The following is a 10,839-nucleotide window of genomic DNA, read 5'->3' as shown; positions in this document are numbered from 1 at the left end:
ACTTGTCTACATAAGCTCCTCATCTGTCATGATCACACTATCATCACTAATTAGCATTACTTGCATGGATTGTGTTGCAATAGAACTCGAATCTTGTTTGTCAATGGGAGCATTGGTACTAAGAGTGGCAAGTATGACCATCTTGTCGTCGTCATTAACCGCCATAGCTTGTACTGCTATGTGAATGGGAGTATCCATACTTGGAGGGGGTGTTGAATGTGTGCTCAATTGCCTTCTTGTCTCTGCATCAACAACGTGTTCATTGATCAATGTAACTTGCAAAGAGTCCCTTGCGACATACCTTGAAGCTGTTGTGTGAATGGGAGTAGAACAAGGAGGTGCAATTTCTCATATATTTTCATGTGCAGTCTATTTATTTCTGTGTATGTGGTTGTTATTTGCATGTTATATGCACCTGTGTCATTGTGCATGTCCATGTGTGTGGTGTGTGACCTGTCATGTGTTTCATATTTTTTTGCTAATGTTATGGACTTCATCTTATTACTGCTATTGTATATTCAGGTGGACCCCACCTCCATACACCAACATCAAGCATGCAAAGGTTTGCACTACAAAGGAGGAGTTTCATGAACTTTGCAATGGCAGCTTGGATGGGGTTGACAACACGCATATGATGGATGTCTCAGACATAGATTTGCTATCCATGTTCACGGTGGTAAGAGAAATTAAAGGGAAAAAAGTGAAGCTCCGCACCTTACGGCCATAGTTTTTCAACAAATTCATGGTGTTGTATCAAATGGTCTACCAAGAGTTACCTGTAACGGCGAGTGTGCTTTCTGGTTTGCAAAAGTGTTTGATTTTGAAAGTTGCCAACGGGTAGAGTTGTCTGAGGACAAGTACAAGCACAAGGTTGCTTGGGAAACCGTGGTGGCTGGGAGCTCAATCAGTCGACTAGAAGCACAGAAGCAAGGGCTCTCCAGCAAATAGGGCTAGATTAATGGCATGCATGAACAAGGGGGAGACGATGGCACATTATCATTGGAAGGTGCACCACTGAAGGCCAATTTGGATGCAACAAATACTCAGCATGTGGATTTGGCATTGGCCTTGTTGGTTGATGTACATGCCAAAATTAGGGATGTGGAGACTGATATAGGCCAGATCACAAAAGAAATGCAGCAAGCTGAAGTGGCAATGCACGTTCAGTCAAAGGGAGACACCTTTTTGCAACAACCATAGGAAGCTCGAGAAGAACTAGCCACATTAGAGGCTAGTGGGAATGCACCTTTGAAGTGGTGGATACAATTGCAAGCTATGATAACTACAAACAAAGATGTCCTTGCTCTTCTTGGAGTGATCGAGAGTGGCATGCCCGAAAACAACATTGTTGCAGACATACAGGTTGAATTGTGAACACTTTATAGTTATTATGTTTTTTATTGTGTGTTTGAAGAGTTAAGAATGATTTTTTTTGTCTTTGGACATCAAGAGCGGCTCCAACAAAAGAAGCTGCTATTGGAAACACTTAAAAATTAGGAGGCTTTTATTGGCAATAGTCTTTCTTAGTTGCAACAAAGCAAAGGTCCACTATTCTCTCCCTCACCTACTATGCCTCATGTACGTCAAGGACCCATATATATCGAGGAGTTGTGCACCGCTTGCGGAATGGGTCTTCAAGATGAGATGATGGTGGGTGTTTGCATGCTACCATGCAAACACCCTTATCAGATTTTTTTTGTTGCAAATTTATGCATGTTACATGACTTTGGGATGCGGCATATAGATCCCTGCATCTCTGAAGAAGACGATGTTTCATGCAAATACAACTTCCGCGATAGAAGACAAAGGTACCCCAGCAGGTATGTCTCCAATAAGCCAGTTATAGTTGTACTGGCTTTTTGATAGCTGTTGTACAATGGCTGTTGTTGCTTATGTTATGGTTACAGCAGTAGTTTTTGCTTGTGTTATGTTGCCTAGCTATTAACACCCAGTAATAACTTACCAATAGCTATTAACACGCTATGACATATCCAAAGTTTGCTAAAGTTGTCTCACAAAAAGCTTCTAACCAGCTTTTAGCTGCCATAGACTTTCATAGCTAGAGGGTAATAGTTATGGCCTTAATTGGGTAGCTATTAATATAGTTGTTACCTGTCTAATAGATGTTGGCTACCTTATATAAGCTAACATGTGCATCATTAACCATTTAAGACCATTTTGATAGCTATGGAAGAGATTCTAAATGGCCTTAATTGGGTAGCTATTAATACAGTTGCTACCTCTCTAATAGATGTTTGCTACCTTATATAAAGCTATCATGTATAGCATTAACCATTTAAGACCATTTTGATAGCTATAGAAGAGCTTCTAAATGCTAATAGTTGCCTCCAATAGCTTACAAGTAGCTATAACCTATCCAAAGTTGGCTATAGGTGTTTGACAAGAATCTTTTTACCAGCTTTTAGCTGCAAATGACTTTGATAGTTAGAGGGTCACAGCTTTGGCCTTAATTGAGCAACTATTAATATAGCTATTGCCTTTCTAATAGTTGTTGGCCACCTTATATAGAGTTATTGTGTAGATCACAAATTCCTTATATAAGACCATTTTGATAGCTATGGAAGAGCTATTACCTGCTGATAGCTGCCCAACAGCTGCCTTCAATAACTTGTAAGTAGCTATGACCGATGCAAAGCTGACTATAGTTGGCTGATTCTTGTTTAATAGCTGCACATCATACTGGAAGAAAGCTTCTAAATAGCATTAGGTTGCTATTTTCTTTTTTAGCTAGTTGGTTATTGTTTTCAAAAGGTTAACTTTGTTTTTCTATTTGGGAGATTTATGTCCTCTCAAAATAGTTGATAGTGTTCCAAACACCTCAGTCTTCACTCCATTGAAGAGCTTAGGTGGACTTGGAATGCAGTCGATACTTTCATGGAGAAAGGTAAACCTGATGTTGGAGAAGATTGTGCCGACACTCTAGAAGACATGTTTGCGCAAGCAAGAAAAAGGAAACAAGGTTCGGCAAAGCCACCATTCAAGAGGTGGACCAAAATCCTGTTCAGTGAAGCTTCTAAAGATGGTGGGGATGCCGTTGAAGTCTCTACTATGGTGATGCTGCCAAGCAGGTAGTTGACCAACCCCTTGCTAATCATGCGAGAGTTGATGGGGATGTGCCCGCTAGCAAAGTCCCTCTGGCTAGTCACTCTGTTGTGGATTCTTGCCATCCAATTGTTACCAGCCAAGATGGTGATGGTCTATAGCCCTGATGCACCTTTGTAAATGTTATGTTTTTCCAAGGACAAACTATGAATGATAAGCGATGTTTTTATTGCAAATATTCTCTTGTGTTTTTAAATAAGCTAGCTGCCTTATGTACACTCTATTGAATGCAGTAATACATCAAGATATGATGGTTGTGCTATTGAATGCAGTAATACATTAGGATATGATGGTTGTGCTACTGTGCTCACCACGAAGGTTGATTTACAAGTGAAGGCTGAAGAAACTTGTGACAGATCACTTGTTTAAAAGGTTACAAAGGTATATGGAGCTGAAACAAAAGGTTTTTATGAAGCTAGCACAATTGTATAAGTCTAGCTCAGCAGCATGTTCTTTCCCAAACTGTAACGATCCGAGCTGGAGCTTGAAGTGGCTAAGGACGACTACTATGACCCAGATAGTGTGGAAAATGCTCCTACAACTCTGATTTTGGATTTGAACGGTCTCCTGATTCATAAAGTAGATTTGGACAAAGAATTTTTTTTCCCCAACATGGAATCTACTTTATGATAGGGTTTTAGTTGAGAGGCCTAGACGGCTATACTTCCTTTGTGCCACCTGATGCAAGGCAGTTTTTATTGGGGGCAACCGTGTGCCTTCTCCCTTTACACATCAGCACTCTCCATCTTAGATGGTTGTAGAGATGCACATTCACCTGCATGTCATCTCATTTTGTACACGCTTCATGGTACTGCATTAATGCCTTATCTTGGTTGAGTTCCATAGCCATTCCAACATCATCAAGTTCACGTAGAGACAAATTTCCAAGCCTTGAAAACTTGGCCGCATTGTGCAAGCTAGAATCTTTGCTGGCATACCCATCATCTACATTCATAAGCACGGGCATGCGTCATGCATGAGCTCTACGGTGCACTTGCAGAGTACAGCCCCTCTCAAATGTTCATAGAGGAAACCCCTGAAAAATGCCTTTGTAACTTCCATACCATATTTCCTAGGAGGCTCTTGGTACACAGAAGTGAACATGGAGTAAAATCTACTCCAGAATTCCTTCTTCACATACCTGCATTTCACCTTGCTGCCTGTCCTCTCAAAGTTGACATGAGGAGGCTACCACCTAGACATCAGTGCAGGAGAAGCGAGGGTTCTGACATTTTTTTCTGATCAAGAACGATGAGCTAACCTTTCCTCTACAAAAGGTGTTGCATGTGGAGGGTTTTTCCTTCTCTTCTTCACCTTGTGTGTGTCACGGTCATCCCCGTCAGAAGAAGAAGATACTTGCTTTCTCTCCTTCTTCCTACCTTCTTCCTTTTGAGACCTGTGCCGGACAAACTTCTTTTCTCTCCCCACCTGCTCCTTGACGTGTTGTGAAGAGGTATGAGCCCGTTTGGCGCGCGAAAACACCTCCATTCTCTCAACTCTCCTCACCATAATTCCCCCGCTCGCGTTTATTACAAAGGGGCCCAAGCAAGTCAAACTAACTTTTTGAAAAAATGAGACTAATATGTATATTGAAAAGAAAAAACTCCCATGTTCTCAAACAAAAATGAGACCAACATATATTAAAATTGGTACAACAAGTGCCCTCCACCACTTACAAACTTGGGTAGTAGCATGAAGTGGCTAGCCCCCAAAAATCAAGTACCTAGTGTACCAGCTTAGCATGCATATACCCATTAGTATATTAGTTGATCTTTCTTACACTTGCCATGTAAATGTCATTAAGATTATGTTAGTATGAAAATCCTTTGATTCTTACTTCTGTGATAAGCTTCTCGATCTAGAATGGTATGTGAAAGAGGTGTATGCATATGCTATGAGTTTTCACTTAGCACTCTAATTGTCAAGTATATGATTTCTACTCAATCGCTTATCTCCTTTTGGTACAATCATTCTCACATTGTCATAAATTTCTATGAGCCTATTGATCAAGAGTCAACAAGTTTGGAGAACAATGCTATCATAGATGTGGAAGTGGTGGACAAAGAGCTGAACATTATGACAATGATAAAAATAAGGGAGCAATGCAACTTGCCACAACTTTGGCATGACATAGTGCAAGATATTGCACACAACAACCCCTCAAAAAATTTTATTTCTTGCTAGGTAGATGTAAGGGCAGCAAAGGCAATGCAATTCAAAGAAGGGCAAATAAATTTTTTAGTAGAGATCTTTGTGGCCAAGTTCAAATCATACCAATGTAATGTATCTTGGATGAGTTCCACAAAAATGTATCTTTTGGATAAATTCAAAATCGTTATTTCAAATGTGTGCTCAGTGTGATATAAATCTGTGTGTGTGTGTGTGTGTGTGTGACACAACACTGGCATCACATTGGCAAGTACAAAGAATTATTTTAATGTATATAGTTAGCATTACAATATGTATTTTTTCAAGTACAAATTCATAGGTACTCAAGGGGCTTAAATACAATTGCTACAAATATGGTATCAAAACAACCTCTAGGTTGAAATCATGTTGATGTCCTTCCAAAATTGACCAAGTGGAGGGTGAATATATATATACACCACATCTGCAAAGAGAGAGAGAGAGAGAGAGAGAGAGAGAGAGAGAGAGAGAGAGAGAAGGCGAAATAGATTGAATAGATGACACAAGATAATAAAAAAAGAGAATATTTCAATAGCCCATCTAAATGAAACAAGAAAACCATAAATTTAGGCTATCAAAAATTGGGTATACCATAACTGTCAAACCAAGCTAAGTTTGAAAAATTTATGTGTTTCGAACAATTTTTGGCTATGGTTGAAAATGTCTCTAAATTGTCTTTGGACACCCTCCATTTAGATCAAGGGGAGTAGTATATGTCTCATGAATTTAATACATTTAGGGATATTTATGTGATAAAACACCAATGTACAATGCCGTATACACCTCAAAAAAAAGGAGTTGCTGAAAGAAAAAATAGGTTGATTATGGATATGGAATTATGTATGTTCAAGAGTCAAGCTTTACCACATTTGTTTTGGATTGAGGCTGTCATGTGTGCTACTTATGTACTTAATAGGTGTCCCACCAAAGTCTTGAAGTCTATGAGTCCTTATGAATCATGGCATGATAAGAAGCCATCTATTGATCACATGCTTCTTTTTGGTTGTTTAGCTTATTCTTTCTTGACAACCGCAAGGCTACATTTTTGTTGATTGCACTCCTGAAAAAAAAAATTACAAGTTATACCATCCGCAAACAAAATGTATCTTGATTTTTTATATTTGTGGAAGATTCTATTCAGCCGTTGTTATTATATACGAGAGAAAGTAATGTAAGAGCACATGACATTTATGACACTTTGGTACCTCAATTTTAATGGTGGAAACTTGAATGTAAGTTTCAATTATACACATGTATAGCCTATGGGGGTCTCTAAAAATATTATAGATCAACCTATTACTGATGGAGATGTACATGATGTGGAAAGTGCTAAGAATGAAGAGGCTAGGGGTATGCCAAAATGTTTGGTGCATAATCTGCATGACAATAAACTGGTTGCACATATGTCTACTCTTACTTTCTCAGGTTCTTGACATGCATCATATGCACTATCTAGATTGTTATGATTTTACTGTTTCTAGTTTGTGTGATGAAGAGGAGCCTCTTTCTTGTCACGAAGCACATAATTCAAAAAATTGGATGGCCACCATGCAATCAAAATATGATGCATTGATAGAGAACAACACATAGAATTTATGTATTTTTCCTCCTGGAAAAAAAGCCATTGGTACAAAGTGGGTTGACAAATTGAAATGTAAGCCGGATGGTGAGATTTATTCTACAAGGCTAGATTTGTTGCAAAGGGTTATGTACAACAGAAAGGCATTGAATATGAAGATACTTTTGCTCCCACTTTTTGTATGACAATCGTTCATTTTCTATGTGCATCGACAGCTCGTTTTGAATGGAATGTACATCATTCAGAGATTGTTATTCCTTTCTTGAATTGTGAAATATTTGAGGAAGTATATACAACGCAACCTTGCAGTTTTATCAAGAAAGAGTAAGAAAACATAGTGTGAAAATGTAATAAAGCTTTGTATGGGTTGAAGCAATCTCCTCGTGCTTGGTATGAGAGATTTGACACTCATTTGGTTATACAAGGCTTTTGTAACAATCTAATTGAGAGCACTTAGCATGAGGGTTCATGTATTTCTCATCGTTTTCTTGTATGAAGATGATTTGATGATTACTAGTTCGGATGAGATACACATTGCTGAATTCAAGGCTAAATTGAAAGTGACTTTCAAGATGAAAGACTTGGGGCTTTTGCATCATTACTTGGTATATAGTTTCAACAGTTTGATGGAGGGATTACTTTGTGTGAAGCAAGATACATAGAAACCTTAAGTTCGAACTTGAGGTAAGCAAACCTATTGCTACTCTAATATAAACATGTTTGAAATTGAGTGTTCATGATGCTAGAAATCTTGATGATGCCACTCTTTATTAAAAGACTATTGTTGGATGCCTTATTTATATATGAAATCAAGGCCAGATATTCAGTATTCAGTCTCACAGGTTAGCAAATGTATGCATAGCCCTGGGTCTAAGCATTTCTATGTTAGAAAATAAGACGTAGCTAAATAGATATTTGAGTAGATTACTTAATGGAGAGAGATAGATTTCACACACAAAATATTATAGAGTAGAGAGAGAGAGAGAGAGTACACACGATATACATGGTTCACCCAATGTGGGCTACGTCCACGGGAAAGCAGCCACTCAATGGATTTAGTACTTCAAAACAAGAAGTAGTTCACAAAGGGATTATACCCTTAATGGAGCTCTCGCCTTGCTTCACTCTCACCACCTCACACTCACCTTGTTGCATCAACTTCACACTATGAAATGTGTGTAGAAATGGCCTCCTTTTATAGGACAAAAGGGTTGCCCTCTCTCATGAGAGGCAGCCAGCCGCCCTTGTGTAGATAAGTCCAAATCGGACCCTCCAATCCGCCCATGTGTGGCTGCCCTTGTGTAGACAAATCCGCTTTTGAATTCGGCCACCGGCCATTGACATCCGACCATCGGCCATCAGCCATTGACTACCGGCCACTGGCCAACCGACGGTTTTTTTCCGACCACTTTCCGGCCGCCGTCCGGCCATAATATTCCGGCGAGGGAAAAAAAAAGTCTCGGGGGCGGCCCCTAAAGTTGCCCCTGCTTTTTTACTATGAAAATTTTGGTTTCCGGTAAGTGATTTACCTTCACGCACGATGGCTTCTCCTCATAATGGGGGCCTTACAAATGTGCGCTTTTACCACAGAAAATTACAAGGGTAAATCAGGCTCCATACTTAACTATCTCCCACTTGGAGACTGATCTCCAAACCAAACCTGTGACTGCTTTCCATTCTGGCTTCTTATCCTTGAATGCCGATTGAAGATGAGCATAAGCTCAACTTCTCCTTGTTGACCACCTTTGTAAACATGTCTGCAGGATTTTCACTTGTACGCACCTTTCCTAGCTTTAGCTGTCCATCTTCCAAAAGAGTGCGTATGAAGTGATATCTCACCTCAATGTGCTTTGTCCTTGAATGAAAGGCTGAGTTCTTTGCAAGATGGATAGCGCTTTGGCTATCACTGTACAAGACACAATTGTCTTGTTTGAATCCAAACTCTTCTAAGAATCTGTGAAGCCACAGAATTTCTTTGCTTGCCTCCGTCATTGCTACATACTCTGCTTCCGTGGTAGAAAGTGAAACCACTTTCTGCAGCTTGGAAGCCCAGCTTACTGGTGTGCCTCCAACCGTGAACACATAGCCAGTAGTGCTCCTTCGAGTATCTTTGTCACCTGCCATATCTGCATCAGCATACCCTTCTAGAAAAATATCAGTTCCTCCAAAATACAAAGCATTTTTTGTTGTCCCTTTTAGATACCTAAGTATCAACTTCACAGGTTGCCAAAGCTCTTTACCTGGGTTGTCCATGAACCTACTCACAACTCCCACTGCATGTGCAATGTCTGGCCTTGTCCAGACCATAGCATACATTAGAGAACCTACCGCTGCAGCATATGGAACTTTAGACATATAGGCTATCTCTTCTTGTGTCTTTGGACACATATCCTTTGTTAGTTTAAAATGACCAGCCAAAGGTGTAGAAACTGGTTTTGCATTTTGCATTGCAAACCTTTCTAGTACCTTCTTGATGTAATCTTCTTGAGATAGCTTTATTGTCTTCTTCGTTCTGTCCCTTGATATTTTCATACCAAGTATCCTCTTTGCAGCACCTAAATCTTTCATTGAAAAAGATTTAGACAACTCCTCTTTTAGGTCTTTGATGTCCTGCATGTAAGCACTTGCAATCAACATGTCATCAACATACAACATTAGGATGATGAATTTCCCATCTCCCAAATTCTTCGTGTAGACGCAGTGAACCGAGTTGCATCTTGTGAATCCATGATCCAACATCCATCAATCAAACTTCAAGTACCATTTTCTTGATGCTTGCTTAAACCATACAAGCTCTTCTTTAATTTGCAAACCATTTTCTCCTTACCTTTTACTTCATACCCCTTTGGTTGAAGCATGTATATTTCCTCCTCTAAGTCACCATGAGGGAATGTCGTATTTACATCCATTTGCTCGAGATTTAGATCATGAGCAGCCACAAGGATTAAGACAAGCCTAATTGAGTTCATTTTTACAACAGGAGAAAATATTTCATTGAAGTCAATACCTTTCTTTTGAGAAAACCCTTTTACCACAAGCCTAGACTTATATCTTTTCTTCCCGCCTTCTTCTTCCTTCAGCTTGTACACCCATTTTTTTTGAAGTTCCCGCGTACCTTTAGGAAACTCAACCAAATCCCATGTTTGGTTGAGATGTAGTGAGTCCATCTCCACTTGCATGCTCTTCGTCCATTCTTCTTTGGATTCATGTTGCATAGCTTCTTCGTATGATTCCGACTCTCCAGAATCTGAGATCAAGAGATGGTTGAAGGAAGGAACAAACCTTTCTGGAGGTCTACTTGCTCTTGCAGATCTTCGGGGAATAGATTGAGGCTCCTCATTTGGTTGACGTTGTTGCACATTGTCATCGTTTGCACTCCTTGAGTCTTCACCATCCTCAAGCTCCATGTACTCATCACCTGTTTCTTTTGTTTGTTTTCTTTCCAAGTAATCTTTGTACATATTTTGTTCGTTAAAAATTACATCCCTACTCCTTAAGATTTTACCATCTTCAGGATTCCATAGGCGATACCCAAAGTCTCCTTCTCCATAGCCAATGAAGAAACACTTTTTGGACTTTGCATCTAGCTTTGATCTTAGGCTTCTATCTATGTGCATGAAAGCCTCACACCCAAACACTTTGAGAAATGCATAATTCACCGGTTTACTTGTCCATGCCTCTTCTGGAACTCCCCCATCCAATGCCGTTGAGGGTGACCGATTGATTAAGTACACAGACGTACTTACAGCTTCTGCCCAAAGCTCAAGCGGTAGTCCTGCATGTAGCCGCATGCTTCGTGCTCGCTCCATGATTATCCTGTTCATCCTTTCCGAAATACCATTTTGCTGAGGTGTCCTTGGGGTTGTCCTTTGCCTCCGAATGCCATTGCTAGTGCAAAATCTTTCAAAAGCTTGGCTGCAATATTCGCCTCCATTGTCGGATCTGAGGCA

Source organism: Adiantum capillus-veneris, chromosome 3, assembly GCF_014529385.1.
Source record: "Adiantum capillus-veneris isolate H3 chromosome 3, ASM1452938v2, whole genome shotgun sequence".
Classification (NCBI taxonomy): domain Eukaryota; kingdom Viridiplantae; phylum Streptophyta; class Polypodiopsida; order Polypodiales; family Pteridaceae; genus Adiantum; species Adiantum capillus-veneris.
The sequence above is the reverse complement of the archived record's forward strand: the minus strand, read 5'-3'. Positions refer to the sequence as shown.